Raw genomic sequence first — 18,272 nt, forward strand, 5'->3', positions numbered from 1 at the left:
TATTACCATCCCCATTTTACAGACACAGAAGCAAGGTCAAGGAGGCCGAACTTGCCCAAGGTCACACAGTCAGCACGTGTCAGGAGTGGGATTCAAACATGAGCCTACCTTCTCCCAGAGCCATACTTCTTTATCCTTCAATGAGTTTGCTTCCCAAGCTTGTGGGTTATGTGAAAGTCTGCAGGCAGAGACAGGAAACAAAAATCAATGTCAATTTCTCACATTGGGGCAGGAATGTAAAAAGAGTCTTCAACTCTGTTTTCAGATCTCACAGCCTCTCCCCCAACGACTCTTCTGAGGACAAAGGGCTGCTTCCAGTGGCTAAAAGCCCAGTCTGTGCAAGACCCTTATCTGGGAGAACACAGAACTTACATGTGTCCTGTTTTTGTGACCGTCAAAAAGACTCCCAGTTCAATTTGCTGTCCCTTTTTTCATCTTCAGACCTCACAGGAAAGCAAGAGGCAAAGAGGGCTGTAGCTGACAGTGAGCCTACACCCAGCCCCGACCCGAATAGGTGACAGCTTGAAGAGACAGCTCCCCCCAACCCCAAGTAAAACAGCCCCACTCCCTGCCCTATGACGGCGGGGAGGGTGGATGGGACGCCAGAAAGATTTTATTTTCTCCCTCTTCCAGAGGGACAGCTTGGACAGTAGCTCCTGAGGAACAGGCAGACGGACAGGCCTCAGCTTTAAATGATGCCATGAATATATATGGCTTTTCTCTGAGCTTCTGCCTCAGCCCTGGCCATTACACAAGGTTCCGCTCACTGCTGCTGACGCCTCATTATCACTCCGCGGAAGCCGCTTGTCGGTCCTGGGATGAAGGGCCACCAGGTGGCGCTGTCTTTAGTGACTATCCAAGCTGTGTCAGCCTCCGTAGTTTATGAAATGTGCTAAAGGTTTTACGTAAATTACATCCATTTAATTCCCACAACGACCCCAAGAAGGAGGCAGTGAGGCGCAGAGCGGTGAGGCTGCTTATCCAAGGCCACACAGCTAGGAAGTATTTGGAGATAAAATTCAAATCTATAAGCCAGTGGCCGATTTCTGTAGCAAACATGTCAGTGTACAAACACCAGCTGTCCCTGTCTGGGAACGGCTATGCTTTGGTTTTTTTTTTTCTGAAGTTATTCCTTTTAACTCTTTAGGGGTTAAGATGGATCTTCTTTTAGGAAATGATGGAGACGGTGGATGCGTGGTGGGTTTTCATGTTATTCATAATCAAAAATTTTTAAATTCCTGTCCAAAACCTTCCCCCACCCTCCAATTTTTAAGCTCCAACTATTCCAGATCAAGGACCATCTCAATGAACAAGTTACAGTGTTCAGTTAGGGGGAAATTCAAGTTTGTACAACAGAATTCTGTTGGTAACCCAGTCTCACTGGAATACCATCAGCAATGCATCGTCTGCAACATGTGTGTGTAGACACGAACCCAAGCTTTCTAAGCCTCAGTCTCCCATTAGTTAAATGGTGTAATTACAGCAATTCACTGTCTTGTGACGAGGACTTAATGAGATGATGTGTGTAACTTACTTATCATGTTTTTCCATAAGTTACTCTCTGGTGTCCGATTCCCTTTCTCTGTGATATTCATCTACATTATTACATGCAGTTGTGGTTTGCTTATTCTCTGTGTGTGTACAGTCCCACTGTGTGAATATGCCATGCTTTATTCATTTTGCCATCAATGGGCATGTGGAGAGTTTCCTGACTGGGGCTGTTAGGGATCATGGTGCTAAGAACATTCCAGTGTAGTGTGTATATGTGTCAGGAGAGGAAATGGCATAATCCAAGATGCAGATGTATCAGTTTTAGGAGATACTTACACGTAGTTTCCCAGAACTCTGTGTCAATTTATCCAACCCAGTAGACCCTGCAGGAGTGTGAAAGTATCACACTGGGGTGTCAAATTTCATTTCACTGAAGACTAATGAGCACATTTTCATTTGAATTTTAGCAAGAGACTTGCTTGGGGAAAGTCTATTGGGGAAAATGTCTTTTCACATTCTTTACCCATTCTCTCTCTCTGAATCTCTCTCTCTTATGCTTTTTCTCTCCATTTGCCACATCCTTTGTTGGAAATATATATTGCAGAAATTCTTTTCAAGTCTATTTTAATGGTGTCTATTGACAAATGGAAGTTTGGGTGTTTTTTTTTTGTTTGTTTTTTTTTTTTTTCTTCTTTTGGCCATACCTGTGACATATGGAAGTTCCCAAGGCAAGGATCAAACCCAAGCTGCTTCAGTGACAATGTCAGATCCTTAACCTTTTGGGCCACAAGAGAATTCTGAAGTTCTTCATGTGAAAATAGTCCATTTTTCCCCCTCATGGTTAACACGATGGTATCCTAGTTACATAATCCTTGCTGACCCCCAAAGTCATGAAAATAGTCTCTCTAAAAGCTTACTGTTCTACCGTGCATAATTAGATCCACAAAAAATCTGAAACTGATTTTTGGATCTGATTTTGAGATCAGGTTAAAGATTTCCATCTGGAAAATTGACCCAGCATCATTTACTGAAAAGTATGGTCAAATTTATTTTTGTTTTCATTTCCAAGAGTAAGGTCTTTTGGCTGCAATCATCTTTAAGTGCTTGGTGTAGAACCTGAAGCAGTTCATTTACTCAGCCAACATTAACTGAGGTTGTAGCATTGTGCCAAGCTTTGTGCTGGGCAATGAGGACACACTGGCACTGCCCTCAAGGTTCCCTGAGGAGAGAACACAAGACCAACTGTCCATAGAGTGGATCTGTCTTATTCATCTGTATTCTTCGAGCCCCACACAATGCCCGGCACATAGTAGGAGCTCAAGAAATAATAGCAATTGCCTTGCGTAACAGGACAATACTAATGTGTCTCTGGCATCTGGACTTAGACGAAAGCCTTGTCAAATCAGTCTGTCCAGTTATGTGCTGTGTGATTCTGGGCAGGTCACATCATTTCTCTGAGACTCAATTTCCTGGTATATAGAATGGGAATTTTCCTCACAGGGTCCTATGGGGGCTTAAGGGGCTAATCTGTGAAAAGCTGGTACATGCTGAGTGCAAAAATTATAGCTTTTGGAGATAATATTGTCACCAGAATGTCAATAAGCCCTGGTAAACACTCTAGTCTCCATTCCCCCTTCTGGATAATAAGAAGGACAGACCACACGGCCACACCAGGACCCTAAGGGATCAAAAATGGTGGTTTATTGGGTGGGTGTAGAGCAACATCTAGTGGATCAAAAGAAAAAGTGACAAAGTGTCACAAAGGACATTTGGAAGAGAAAGTTTTCAAGGCTGGCATAGAAGCTGGGAAAGGGACCTGCACATGTGGTGTCCCCAGCAGGGGAGGTCAGAGAAGCTGCCCTTAACAGCACCGGGCACTCCCCCATGTGCCTGAACCCAAGTGCTAATGGAGGACCCCCTTCCCTCCTCCCAAGGCCTCCCTTGGTGCTGGATCTCTGAGTCTTGTGGGCTCAGAGGCTCATCTTTCCTGTTCTGCTCCAACTGCCCCAGATCCAGCTAATGGCACTGCCTCTGCTGCCCTCAAGGCCCCAGTGCTCAGCATAATTAAGACTAGGTAAGTTAGCAATATTCAACCGCATTTTTCTGTTTCCACATTTTGCTATTCTAGGTGCAGTAGTAATCGAGGGCTTGATCCCAGGCTTTTGTTTTCCATGTTTGTAAATAAATCAAACAATTCTCTTTGTGGTCCTGGCAGGTCAGAGGTCTGTAGAACCTCATGGAATGGAGTCAGGGTCTCTCTTAATTCAGATCACAATTTTACTGGAAGCAAAATCTGCAGTCTCTCTTTTTTGTTTTGTTTGTTTGTTTGTTTGCTTTTTAGGGCCACACCTGCAGCATATGGATGTTCCCAGGCTAGGGGTCAAACCCAGGCTAGCATATGGATGTTGCCAGCCTACACCACAGCAATAGCAAATCGGGATCCAAGCTGCATCAGTGACCTCTCCACAGCTCACGGCAATTCCAGATCCTTAACTCACTGAGCAAGGCAAGGGATTGAACCCGCAACCTCATGGTTCCTAGTCAGATTTGTTTCTGATGAGCCAAAACGGGAACTCCCTCCAAAGTCTTCTTAAATAATGTATCCTGAAGTCTTCCGCTCTGTCAATAGGGGATACCTTTCCATTTATTTGTGTTTTCTGTGTTTTGGTTCAGCAGTATCTTGTAGTTGGGATTATCTCTGTGGTGGCAATATGGCAACAGAGGTCCTATTGCTGGACACTAACAAGTGTCCATGGACAGGAGGAGGATGTGGAATTAGAAGGAAGAATATTTTCCATACTCCATGAGAGATGAAGCCTTAAGCAAAATGAAACAGATGATACATCTATACTTTGGGGACACCAGATTTCCAATAGAGGCCTGACAGAGGGACGTCTCCTTGTTTCTTACTTGCCTTCTGCCTCATTTATTGCTGGGGAGGGTGGGGGAAAATGCACATGGAAAATGAATTGACAAAAGTCCAATGACTATTAGTTCTGACAACACTTACATGCAGAGAGTGACAGTGTCCCAACTGATGTCACCCCTAGAACAAGCACAGTGTCTCTGTCTTTGGGGACTTGAGGTTCTAGGTGGAAACAAAACCACAAATCCTCGTTGTGCTTTGAGCAGAGGTAGAAGAGGGTCCATGCTCATCAGGACCCTCCAGCTCTGCCAGCAGATCCAGCCTGGACATGTCACATGGTAATATTTGTGTTCAAAGCAGTGGAAAAGTTGTCCATTCACCCCTTTCTGGAGTAATCCAAGTGAAAATTGGATACATGAAAATAGGAAATTCATGCTTTTTGCAGCCTTAAAACTGAATATGGTTCCCACAGTGGGGATATCCAGTCTGACCGACTTTCAAACATTGAGTTAGCACGCAGACAACATTTGTGGAAATCATTAATTACTAAGTTCTCCTCATCCTCCTATGTCATAACAGACATTTCTAGACATCTAAGAAGTAAAATCAAAATAAAGAAGAGTGGGAGTTCCCACTGTGGTGCAGTGGGTTAAGGATCCAGTGTTTCTGTAGCTGTGTAGGTTACAGCTATGGCTGGGACTCAGTTCCTGGCCTGGGAACTTCCATATGCCGTGGCCACAGCCAAAAAAGAAAAAACAAAAAAACACAAAACAATAATAAAGAAGAGTGGACTTACCTTTTCTGCCCATGACTATCCTCTGTCCTCTGCAGGCCTCCACCAATAGCTCAGGTCTGGTGGGAAACAGACACAGAAGGGCCTTTTATTGGCCAGTCCCTGACCCCTTTCCTGGTCACACCTCTTTAACCTAATCATGTTTGTTTTAATTATAGCAGAGAATGAGGGATTTTGTTTTATGTTTTGGGTTTTGTTTTTTGTTTTTGCTTTTGTTTTTTTTGAGAATGAGGTTTTATTGGTAACATGTCTCCAGTTAATAACAGCCTAAGTAAAATCTTTAATCTTTAGAGTACTTATTTTTTTAATGCAAAAGTAGGATTAGGAGTTCCCACTGTGGCTCAGTGGGTTACTAACCCGACTGGTGTCCATGAGGATGTGGGTTCAATCCCTGGCCTCCCTCATTGGGTTAAGGATCTGGCATTGCCATGAGCTGTGGTGTAGGTTGAAGACACGTCTTGCATCCTGCATTACTGTGGCTGTGGTGTAGGCTGGCAGCTGCAGATCCCATTCTACCCCTAGCCTGGGGATTTCCATATGCCACAAGTGCAGCCCTAAAAAAAATTTAAAAAATAAAAAAATAAAGATTACATTGCTATCAATTTAAGTTAAACCTTAATTTTAATTAAAATAGAGTAAACAAATTTCACATGTTTAACATATTTTTCCATCAGTTGTTAGCAGGGATGATTCCTCTGATATATGTCATATACGTCAGGCTTCATTTATTAATCCCCAAATAGATTATTCAGTATGATTACTGTTGTGATTTTGCAAAATGGTTATAAACTCTCTTATTATATACATCAAAATCAAAGGTAATAGCAACAGACTCAGAGACATAGTGGACAGATTTGTGGTTGCCAAGGAGAAGGGGATTAGGAATTTGGAATTAGCAGATGCAAACTATTATATATAAGATAGATAAACAACTAGGTCCTATGTATAGCACAGGGAACTATATTCAATATCCTGTGGTAAACCACAATGGAAAAGAATCTGAAAATATAATACATTAGTTTCAAGTGTACAGAAATTGCTTTGCTGTACACTTGAAACTAACACAACACTGTAAATCAACTATACTTCAATAAAATAAATTGTAAAATAAAAATGTAATAAGTGCATGTATCCCATGAAAAAAATTCAAGATGTTTATCTCTAGTTTTGAAATTTTTGATAATTCATAGGAATAACTTATAACTGAGAAAAATGATCATTCAGTTCTTCCTGGGTTTGGGCACTTCCCAGAGTGTCAGGTTACCAGCCACAGAGTCCAAGAACAGGGAACCTTTCCCATGGTGCTTCTGTTCTCAATGAGGAACTTGTCACCAGTGAAGCAGTTGTGTTTTCCTTTGCATCAACGCTCTTTTCTTTTGAAAGCCTCTCACCCCACCCAATACATACTGCTTTGTTTTCAAGTTTCAGAGAATTTAAATATAATCTTACCATTTCCCCTATCTCAAATTAAATAAATGCCCTCTTTTGCATACATATTTTTAAAGATCTAATTTGGTCCTTTTTAAATAAGACTTCTCATGGGATTAGATGAACTGAAGGATTCGGGTCTTTGAAAAGGGAGCAATGAATCTCCAGATATCCTGGAAGAAACTCGCTTGATTCAATTGTACATAATTTCTGAAATAACAGCTTTGTTTTCAAATTGCAAACAACTTGAACATAATTTTACTGTTTTTCTCCACCAGAAATTTATCATAAATTATCTTTTCTTTGTATACATGTTTTATAAGACTGAATTTTGGTCCTATTCAATAATGGTTCATCTAGTGATTAGATGACTCCTACAGATTCAGTGTTTTTCCAATGAGAATAAAGATTCGGGAGATGGTCGGTAAGAGGCCAGGTTAATTCTAAGAGTTTGGATTAAACTGTATTTCATTTATAAAGTAATCATTTGGTGTGTGCTTTTGGTTGCATTCTTTGGTCATTGTAAAGACAGAGCCCAGCCCTCCTGTATTATCTAATTAAGAAAAGCTGAAAAAGACACATCTCTAACTAAATATTGTGACCAGTCTCCTATGAGGTGGGGGATTCAATTTCTTCTGGGAAAACAAAAGATGGTGGAAATAAATGATCTCTATATAAGGACAGGTTTATATAGGAAGCAAGCATTGAGCTGGGCTTTGAGTTTTTGTGGAATTTTGTCAGCCAAACAGGCTCACCTCTGTTTGGGCTGAAAGGAGGGTGTCACTGGAAGAGTGAAAACAACACAGGCTATTGGTCCTATAAATTTAACTTGTAGGAAATAGGACCCCGATGACCTCGTTAATGTGCAAACGCGCATGATCTCCACCAGGTGGCACGAGGACAACATTCTGTGACCTGGGAAAAGATGTAAGGATTTGCCTTCCCCACTTTCAGCAGCTCTGCCGATGAGCATCTTAAGCAGCTGGGATGGCTGGGTGCTGAGCCCAGGATGAAGATAGTCATGGTTTGGGGGAAAATAACGGAGAGGAAGGAGCTGAAGTCTTGGAGCAATGGTGCAATAGGCCCGGTAGTTATCCAAGTACGGCCCTAAGCAGATGCTGCGAGAACACAGTCCCCAGTGGAGACATCCTGCAAGGGGGTGGCGTACGTACTCAAAGAGCGGCTGACTCCGAAGAGGCAAGTAGAGCGTGGGACTTTCCCAGAATGTAGTTGGGATACGTGGGATCTGTGTATGAGTGTCCACGATTCTGAGGGACCTGGCGGAGGGTCAATGGGAGGCCGGGGGTGAGGCACTGCTGGGTCCTACCTTCAGGGAGCCAGGGGCGACCCAGGCAGTGAATGGGCACTGAGGTCAGCACTGGGGTTGGGAGCCTCAGACAGCTGGTGTGTCAGGCTTTCAGATTTTCATTACTACTTCATCTAAGTTTGCGAATGATGGAAATATTGATGGCATTATCGCTTCACATTCACCATGGATAACATCTACTTTGTTTTACCAATAGCCCAAATTAACCTTTTTCAGTTTTTTTAAATTCTACAAATTATTTTGATAATGCTATTTTAAAAATTAAATTTCCAGGGAGTTCCCTTGGGTGCAGCACCTTCATCCTGTGTCATCCCTGGCCCCTGAACCTTCCACATGACCCGGGCTCGGCCAAAAAATCAAAAATAAATAAAAATTCCAAATTGTGTTACATTTTCAGACAATATTATTTTTAAAATAACATTTTCAGAAGTTTCTTTTCCTTTCTTTTTTTTCGGGGGCGGGGGGGGCCACACCCCTGGATGTGGAAATCCCTGGGCCAGGGAGGCGAACCCAGGGCACAGCAGTAGCAACGCTAGATCCTTAACCCACTTGGCCACAAGAAAACTCCCAGAAGTTTCTTTGAGTGTTTGCCAGTTTCACCATGTATTGCTTTCGGCTGTGTTTACTGATGTTGTTTGACCTGGGGGAAGAAGTTTATGTTATCAACAAAATTAAATGTAGACATACTACTTGATTAGAATGTAATATAATTAGTACATTATACATATTACATATATAATGTAAATATAACAGATGCACACGTGTGTTTGTATAAGTGTGTGTAAATATTTTATGCTAATCTTTAGCCAATACAATGGTGGGTTTAAAAAACCTCTCATTGTAACTTCATTTTGATGGGTTTTTAAGATTTAAAAAGTACAGTGTAGGAGTTTCTGTTGTGCTCAGTTGTAACGAACCTGACTAATATCCATGAGGACTCAGGTTCCATCCCTGGCCTTGCTCAGTGGGTTAAGGATCTAACATTGCCGAGAGCTGTGGTATAGGTCACAGACAAGGCTTGGATCCCACATTGCTGTGGCTGTAGTGCAGGCTGGCAGCGGTAGCTCTGATTTGACTCCTAGCCTGGGACCCACCATGTGCCACAGGTATGGCACTAAAAAGACAAAAAAATAGTGTTATTCACGCTATTGCTCATTCATGATATAAATTTTCACTTGCATTAGCTAAAGTACTTAGAAAATGAAAAGAAGAATGGTATGTTTTCTTTTTTTTTTTGCTATTTCTTGGGCCATTCCGTGGCATATGGAGGTTCCCAGTATAGGGGTCCAATCAGAGCTGTAGCCACCGGCCTATGCCAGAGTCACAGCAACTTGGGATCTGAGCCACGTCTGCAACCTGCACCACAGCTCACGGCAACGCCGGATGGTTAACCCACTGAGCAAGGGCAGGGACTGAACCCGCAACCTCATGGTTCCTAGTCGGATTCGTTAACCACTGAGCCACGACAGGAACTCCAAAGAATGGTATGTTTTCTAAATAATTATGTTGTACTGTGATGTAAAGTAAGGTGAGATGGAATTTGAAAATGTTTTACTGTGATCTGATTAGAAGGATTCTTTTCCTTGGCTTTATTGCCAAGCAATGAATAGAAAGGAGGGATCTTAATGTAATCCTGTTTTAGCCCTTGATTAAATGTAAAAAAATGGTCAAAAATATGATTTTTCAAAATTTTTGGGTTTTTTTGTTTTTGTCATTTTTTAGGGAGGTGCCCACAGCATCTGGAGGTTCTCAGGTCAGGAGTTGCATCAGAGCGGCAGCTGCTGGCCTACACCACAGCCATAGCAACTCGGGATCCAAGCAGCATCTTCGACATATACCACAGTTCACTGCAATGCCGGATCCTCAACCCACTGAGCAAGGCCAGGGATCAAACCTGTGTCTTCATGGATTCTAGTCAGGTTCGTTAACCACTGAGCCACGATGCGAACTCCAATTTTTCAAAATTTTTTTAAGTCACAGAAATGAGTAGGTAGTAAGAACAGTTCACAAGTTGTAATAATTATTTATTATCTTTAGAAATTATTAGACACCCCCCAAATGCAATTTGATGGTGTGCGTCTAAGATCCTGCACAGGTGTTAGTAACAATTGCAAATCCTTCAGATATTTGCCTAATTAGCAATAAAATGAGCAGCAGCCCCCCCGGGGGGGCGCTATATCACCACTCACAAAGGGATGGGTACCTCCCTCTTCTGAGAAAGGCTCCAGACTCCATCCCCCTTTCTGAACAACTACCAAAGTCCAGGACTAATGTGATGCCATCTCTCTTCAGTTCAATAAACATGTGTGTCCGCTAAGACCTAAGACTTGACTCCCCGCTCCTTACAAGATTATTTGAAATTACAGTAGTTTCACTCCTGGGTAAATAGGCAGCCAATGTTTTTAGAAGCAGATGCATCTACACTGCTGAGAAATAAAATATGGCCTGCCATATCAGTAAACAAAGGATGTCACAGTCATCAGCAATAGCAACCATCTCCAAGCCAAGGAGCCCTGAGGGAACTCAGGAAAGAAATAAAGAACAACACCTGCCATCTAGCAGCCCTCAGACTGCAGCCACTCCTGAAGGTGAGCCCTTAGGATGTGAAAGTACAGGATATTAGTCCCAAATAGCTGCGGTGCCTAGCAAAGGAATGATTTCAGTAAGCCCAGACCTTGCACCTTCCCATACACAGAAAAGCACTAAATTTCTTGAGATATCTGGTTTTCTTTTATTAACAGTAATCTTTTGTTTCTACTACCTGCCCTTTGTTGCAAAACTCCTATATATCCTAGCTGCCCCCTTGCCTCCTCAGAGCCATTTCAAGAGCTATCTGAAATGCTGCCTCCCAGGCTATAGTCCTTGTTTTGCCCCCAATAAAACTTAACTCACATCTCCCATGTTGTACATTTTTAAAGTCAACACTGCCCTTCCTTCTCCTTCAAAGCCTTTAATTCTAGTTATAAGATATATAAGTACAAGGGATATAATGTACAACATGATAAATGCAATTAACACTGCTGTATGCCATATATAAAAGGTGTTAAGAGAGTAAATCTTACAGGTTCTTATTAACCCAGGAGAAAATCAGGCTGTTACCAGGTAAATGGGGTGCAGTCTTTGGCAGTCAAATGCAACAGCTGTTCTTACACTTGGGCTTCCCAGAAATCCTTCTCGCTCTGCTCCTGGAGGAGGGGCCTCAGCCACCCAAGTCCAGATGTATGGATGGAGTCCCCAAAGGGCCTGGAGAGCCAGGCTAAAGTGCATTCGAGGGTGGAGCTGCAGAGAAAAGGGTCCCCAATTACCAAAGATGGGGGTCTTCCACATCTGGGTCTTTCACAAATTACTGGGTGGCCACTTATTTATTCAAATCAGGCCCTCCATTTCACAGAATTACATGTGTTTAATTATTTCATGCCCCCAGAGCCTTCACTCCATTTCTTTTAAAAGAAGCAGAGAAAGGCAAAAATAAAATGTTACAGTTCTGCTTAATCCACAGAAAGGCTTAAAAAACAGACTTTCCTCAATTTCCTCATTTGTTAAAATGGAGACGATGTAAGGAAACCACTAGGACTACAGCATGCCACAGCATTTAGGGGATGAAATATCACTCTATTTAAGGTCAGCTGCCCCCTATTCAGTGTTTAAACCGATCGCTAGAAATGAAATTGAATATGTAAAAACAAAACAAAACAAAACAAAAAACACTCCCTACAAACAAAAGTCCAGGACACGATGGCTTCACAGGCAAATTCTACTAAACATACAAAGAATTTATACCCATCCTTCTTAAGCTTTTCCAAAATGTTGAAGAAGGAACACTCCTAAAGACATTCTATGAAGCCATCATTACCCTAATACCAAAACCAGACAAAGATACTACCAAAGGGAGCTCCCTTCATGGCTCAGAGGTTAACAAACCCACCTAGGATCCATGAGGATATGGGTTCCATCCCTGGCCTTGCTCAGTGGGTTAAGGATATGGCATTGCTATGGCTGTGGTGCTTAGGGTGGCAGCTGTAGCTCTGATTTGACCCCTAATCTTGGAACTTCCATATGCCACAGGTGTGGCCCTAAAAAGAAAAAAGAAAAAAAAGAAAGAAAGAAAATTATAGGTCAGTATCTTTAATGAATATAGATGCAAAAATTCTCAACAAAATTTTAGCCAAGCAAATCCAACAACATATAAAAAAGATCATACACCAAAACCAAGTGGGATTCATCCCAAGTTTACAAGGATGGTTCAACATATGCAAATAAATCAACATCATACACCACATTAACAAAAGAAGTCAAAAACCACATGATTATCTCAATAGATGCGCAAAAAGCATTTAACAAAATCCAACATCCATTCATGATAAAAACTCTTACCAAAGTGGGTAGAGAGGGAACATAGCTTAACATAATAATCAAAGCCATTTATGACAAACCCGCAGACAATATAATACTCAACAGAGAGAAGCTGAAAGCCTTCCCACTAAAATCTGGAATAAGACAAGGATGCCCACTCTTACCACTTTTATTCAACATGGTACTGGAGGTCCTAGACATAGCAATCAAACAAAAGAAATAAAAGGTATCCAAATTGGAAGAGGTAAAATTGTCACTCTGTGCAGATAACATAATACTAAATACAGAAAAGGACTCCACATGAAAAGTGCTAAAACTAGACAAAAAAAAAACTCTGGAGTTCCCATCGTGGCGCAGTGGTTAACGAATCCGACTAGGAACCATGAGCTTGCGGGTTCGGTCCCTGCCCTTGCTCAGTGGGTTGAGGATCCGGCGTTGCCGTGAGCTGTGATGTAGGTGCAGACGCGGCTCGGATCCTGCGTTGCTGTGGCTCTGGTGTAGGCCAGTGGCTGCAGCTCCGATTGGACCCCTAGCCTGGGAACCTCCATATGCCGCGGGAGCAGCCCAAGAAATAGCAAAAAGACAAAAAAAAAAAAAAAAAAAAAAAAAGAAAAGTGCTAAAACTGATCAATGAATTCAGCAAAGTAGTAAGAAAGAAGACTAACATTCAGAAATTGGTTGCATTCTGTATACTAACAATGAAATATTAGCAAAGGAATATAAAAATACAATACCTTTTAAAATTGCATTAAAAAAATTAAATACCTAGGATTAAACCTGACCAAGGAGGCGAAAGACTTATATGCTGAGAATTACAAAACATAATCAAGGAAATTAAAGAGGATTCAAAAAAAATTGAAAGATATTCCATGCTCCTGGATTGGAATAATTAATATCATTAAAATGGCCATACTACCAAAGGAATCTACAGGTTCAGGGTGATCCCTATAAAATTACCCTTGACATTTTTCACAAAACTGTAACAAACAATCCAAAAATTTATATGGAACCATAAAATTGCCAAAGCAATCCTGAGGGAAAAAAAAAAAAAAAAAACAAGCAGGAGGCATAATTCTCCCAGACTTCAGACAATATTACAAAGCCACAGAGTAATCAAGACAGAGTAGTACTGGTACCAAAACAGACATACAGACCAATGGAACAGAATGGAGAACCCAGAAATAAATCCAGACACCTGTGGCCAATTAATCTTCAACAAATGAGTCAAGAATATCAAATGGGAAAAAGACAGTCTCTTCAACAAGTGGTGCTGGGAAAACTGGACAGCTGCATGTAAATCAATGAAACTAAAATATTGTAAGGCAGGCATGGAGAAAAAGAGAACAAGCCATGTGTTCAGGAAAGAGAAGAAAATTTATTAGAGGGGAAAGGGAGAGGGTGACTGATCCTTGAGAAGAGTCAGCCCCCTGCCCTTCTCAAGGGGGCCTTCTTGTACCCCACAGATGGGAAATTGAATTCTCTGAAGTGGGGGGAGTTTAGTTTATCTTTCGCCTGCAGCTGAACTCTGGTGGTCATGTAGTCATGAGAAAGTCAAAGGTGTCTCATGGTAGGGTGGTCTCGTAATCCTGAGAAAGCTGGAGGTGTGTAGTATCCCATGATGAAGGGGGGAAGGGTCTCATGGTCTTGAGAAAGTAGGTGCCAGCAGTGAAAACAGGGTGTTACTTGAGCTAGGTGGTCAGTCCCATAAAGAGCCATCTTAACAATGAGCCCCATGTAGCCCCTAACAAATATACCCTCATACCATGCACAAAAATAAACTCAAAATGGCTTAAGGACTCAAACATAAGACACCATAAAACTCCTAGAAGAGAACATAGGCAAAACTTTCTCTGACATCAACTGTACAAATGTTTTCTTTGGTCAGTCTCCCAAAACAATAGAAATAAAAATAAACCAATGGGACCTAATCAAACTTACAAGCTTTAAAAAAAAAAAAAAAAAAAAAAGACAACCTATGGAATGGGAGAAAATAGTTGCAAATGATGCAACCAACAAGGCCTTAATCTCCAAAATAACGGAAACAACTCATACAACTCAACAGCAAAAAAATAAACAACCCAACTGAAAAATGGGCAGAAGACCTAAATAGACATTTCTCTAAAGAAAACATACGGATGGCCAACATGCACATGAAAAAAAAATATGCTCAACATCACTAATTATAAGAGAAATGCAAATCAAAGCTACATTGAGGTACCACCTCACACCGGTCAGAATGGCCATCATTGTTAAATCTACAAATAACAAATGCTGGAGAGGTTGTGGAGAACAGGGAAGCCTCATACACTGTTGGTGGGAATGTAAATTGGTACGACCACTATGGAAAACAGTATTTCTGAGGTGCCTCAGAAAACTAAATATAGAACTATCATATGATCCAGCAATCCCACTCCTGGGCATATATCCAGACAGAGCTTTCATTAAAAAAGATACATGTACCCCTATGTTCATTGCAGCACTATTCACAATAGCCAAGACATAAAAACAGCCTAACTGCCCAATGACAGATAAATGGATTAAGAAGATGTGGTACATATACACAATGGAATACTATTCAGCCATAAAGGAGAACCAAATAATGCCATTTGTGGCAACATGAATGGAACTAGAGACTCTCATACTAAGTGAAGTAAGTCAGAAGGAGAAAGACAAATACCACATGATATCACTTATATCTGGAATCTAATATATGGCACAAATGAACCTTTCCACAGAAAAGAAACAAACTCATGAATGTGAAGAACATACTTGTGGTTGCCAAGAGGGAGAGGGAGAGACAGGGAGGGACTGGGAGTTTGGGGTTAGTAGATGCAGAGTATTACATTTGGAATGGATAAGCAATGAAATTCTGCTGTATAGCACAGGGAACTATATTGGATCACTTGTGATGGAACATGATGGAAGATAAGGCAAAAAAAAATGTATATGGATGTATGTCTGGGTCACTTTGCTATGCAGCAGAACATTGTAAATCAATGGTAATTTAAAAAAAATTTTTTTAAATAAAAGGACTAAAAAATTCTGGGCACCTGGTTTGTGACTTTGTAATCCATTAGTGACACATTTATTCATTCCTGCCTGGAGATAGTGCCAGAGATCACCGTCCTGGACTGGGCCTGAGGGCTTTCTGGTCAGGACACCAGCTCCTGCTGGGAAGCCCGCACTGTATACATTTCTCAGCCTTCAACCTTGTCACTCTCACAGGGCACACTCATCACCCACACAAGCCCCCTCACATCTCATCCACACACTCTTACGCACACTCTCACTCTGTACTGTCTCACTCTAATACACGTCCTAGAATTTTCTGTCAACATCCAGCATTAAGTAGTTGTAGCAGATCCCATGGCCCGCAAGCCAAGAACATTTGCTCTCTAGATCCATGAGAAAACATATGCTGACCCTTTCAACTCCCAGCACTTTGCAGGACTTCCTGCGCTTTTCTCCAAACAACAGCCCCAGGCCTTGTAACAACCATCTGCTGCTCCCTGTGGGTTTCCAAGAGGCTCCCACTGAGAAACTGCTCTAAGTTATTTTACCTCCTAGTGACTATCTTTCCAAATCTTTATCCTGCTTTTAGGGATAAAATTTTTTTTTTTTTTGTCTTTTTGCTATTTCTTGGGCCGCTCCCGCGGCATATGGAGGTTCCCAGGCTAGGGGTCCAATCGGAGCTGTAGCCACCGGCCTATGCCAGAGCCACAGCAACTTGGGATCCGAGCCATGTCTGCAACCTACCCGCCGGATTGTCAACCCACTGAGCAAGGGCAGGGACCGAACCAGCAACCCCATGGTTCCTAGTCAGATTTGTTAACCACTGCGCCAAGACGGGAACTCCAAGTAATATTTTAAACAATAAAATATTATTTAACTTAGTTTGCACACTTACACTTAAAAAGAACACTACTTACTGATTGGTGCATAAATGCAGATTTTAATAGATGCTTTCAAACACTCAGAACTGCAGACAACTGAATCTCCTCCTCCTCCCTCCCCCAACACATTGCCTGTTTTCAACCAGCATTTTCCTAGAGCGGATTCTGTTTCATCTAGTTCACCTGCAACACCCCTCACCTGGAGCTTTTTTTTTTTTAATGTCAATTTTAATTTCTCTAGGACACATTCTGTGTTACTATCAAGAGATATAACTATGGTACATGTGTGGGAGTTGGGGGGGAACGTGCAGCAATTACTCCACTGCATTCAAAGGGTAATGAATGACATCAGGAGGGTCTATGGCTTGTCTGCTACAGAATGTCTTTTGTGTTGCCTTGAGGAATATTCTGGTTTGACCACTTAAATTGCCCTCATCCAATTGCTCACCTGAACCTAATTATCATGAACTCCAAAACTTTAAAAGAAATAGTCATCCATGTATCCAATAGTATCCATGGGTAATTGATTCCTAGACCTCAGCAGATACCAAGATTTGAGGATGCTGTGTATAAAATGGCATGGTATTTGCATATAACCAATGCAAATATATTTTAGATTATCTCTAGATTACAATGTAAATGATTTGTAAACAGGTGTCAATACAATGTAAATACCAGGTAAATTGTTTCCTTTTGGTAGCAAATTCAAGAATTGCTTCTCAGAACTTCCTGGATTTTTTCTTTTTTTTTTTTTTTTTTTTTACTATTTTTGATCCAAGGTGGAATCCTCAGATGCGAAACCAAAAGATATGGAGGGGAGGGCAGATTGTAGTGACAACTGGGGAGTGTGGAAAACCCAGAAACATCTAAAATGGCACAGTTGGGGCACTCTTGGACTTGCTGTTCAGGTTCCCCTCAACAGCTACACCTCCAACCCCACCAGCAGTGAGGGGGTAGGTAAGGACTCAAACCTCCCCAGCCTCAAAGAGCTGCTCTGGGCAGACAGGAGCTGGCTTGGGTGCAAGTGCAGGGAGGGGCATCCCCGTCTGACCCACAGCCCATGTGGGACTGTTGTATGATTCTGGTACAGAGAGACAAGACCCTGAGGCTTATTTCCAGGAAGCAGTGTTTATTCCTGCCAACATGGGCTCAGTGGATTCATACCCAAAGGCTGAGCCCTGAACGCAGTGGGGCATTGCCTTATATACCTCTGCTAGTTTTCCCACCACATCTTGCTCTTTTGGCCCCATTATAAGGTAACATAAGGTAACATACATTCTGTAAATTCTGATATGTTACATGGATAATATGTGCACAGGGGTACTAATTATATCATGCCACAGAGCTGTGCATGCTGGCACAGATGCGGGTGGTGCACATTGCCTTCCCTTTGTTCTGGGAGGGCCCCTCCCCATCTCCCACTACAAGACTGAGGGAGGGGCAAGAGGCCTTAAAGTGGGACAAGCATGGAGCCAGTCCCACTTCAGGGCTGCCCATGGGATCAACTTGAGATTAAGTTTCAGCTGAGACCACTTCATTGCTTAAGCATCTTCTCCTGCCCTACCTCCTTCCTCCACCCTGCCTCTCAGCAAACCCCCTGCCTAAGAATTCCCACCCAGGACCTCACCAGACCTGGGCTGAAGCCTTCTGAGAGGTGTGGCCCAGGCTGACAGGAGGCAGGCAGGGAAGCTGCCAAGAGCAGAGGTAACAGGTGTTACAACCCTTCTTTACGGAGCACTTTCTCTTTGCCAGACGCTTTCTCAGACTGTCTGTGCCTCTCTTATCAAGCAACTTCCTGAACAGAAAATGAACTCAGAGGTTTGAGCATGTGAACTTAAGACATAGAGGAGCCGGGGCTGGGACCCAGGTGGCCTTGCCATCAGCCGGGCGCACTTAACTTCCGGGTGTCCTGCTTTTCTGAGGCCTGTGACCTACTGCGAGATCCACTGCTAATGTAAGAAGAGGAAATGATTCCAACATCCATCTCCAGGAACATCCCTGAAGGACACTAGACCTGGGTGCCCAATATCATAGCCGTTAGCCTCAGGTGGCCACCGAGAACCTGAAATACGGCTTCTCTGAATTGAGATGTGCTGTGAGCATCAAATGCTTCAAGACTAG

At 42.3% G+C, this 18,272-nt stretch overlaps 1 long non-coding RNA gene across 1 annotated transcript in view; it reads right to left on the reverse strand.

The window, feature by feature from the left end:
* LOC110256855 overlaps positions 1 to 16,276 on the reverse strand; it is a 63,646-nt gene extending 47,370 nt beyond the window's left edge. The window contains exons 1-3 of the long non-coding RNA XR_002338908.1: positions 16,188 to 16,276; positions 5,154 to 5,209; positions 109 to 178 (exon numbers count right to left, since the gene is read on the reverse strand). This is a non-coding gene — a long non-coding RNA (uncharacterized LOC110256855). The remainder of the gene's footprint in view (positions 1 to 108; positions 179 to 5,153; positions 5,210 to 16,187) is intronic.

The sequence above is a fragment of the Sus scrofa genome, chromosome 14 (genome assembly GCF_000003025.6).
Source record: "Sus scrofa isolate TJ Tabasco breed Duroc chromosome 14, Sscrofa11.1, whole genome shotgun sequence".
Taxonomy (NCBI): domain Eukaryota; kingdom Metazoa; phylum Chordata; class Mammalia; order Artiodactyla; family Suidae; genus Sus; species Sus scrofa.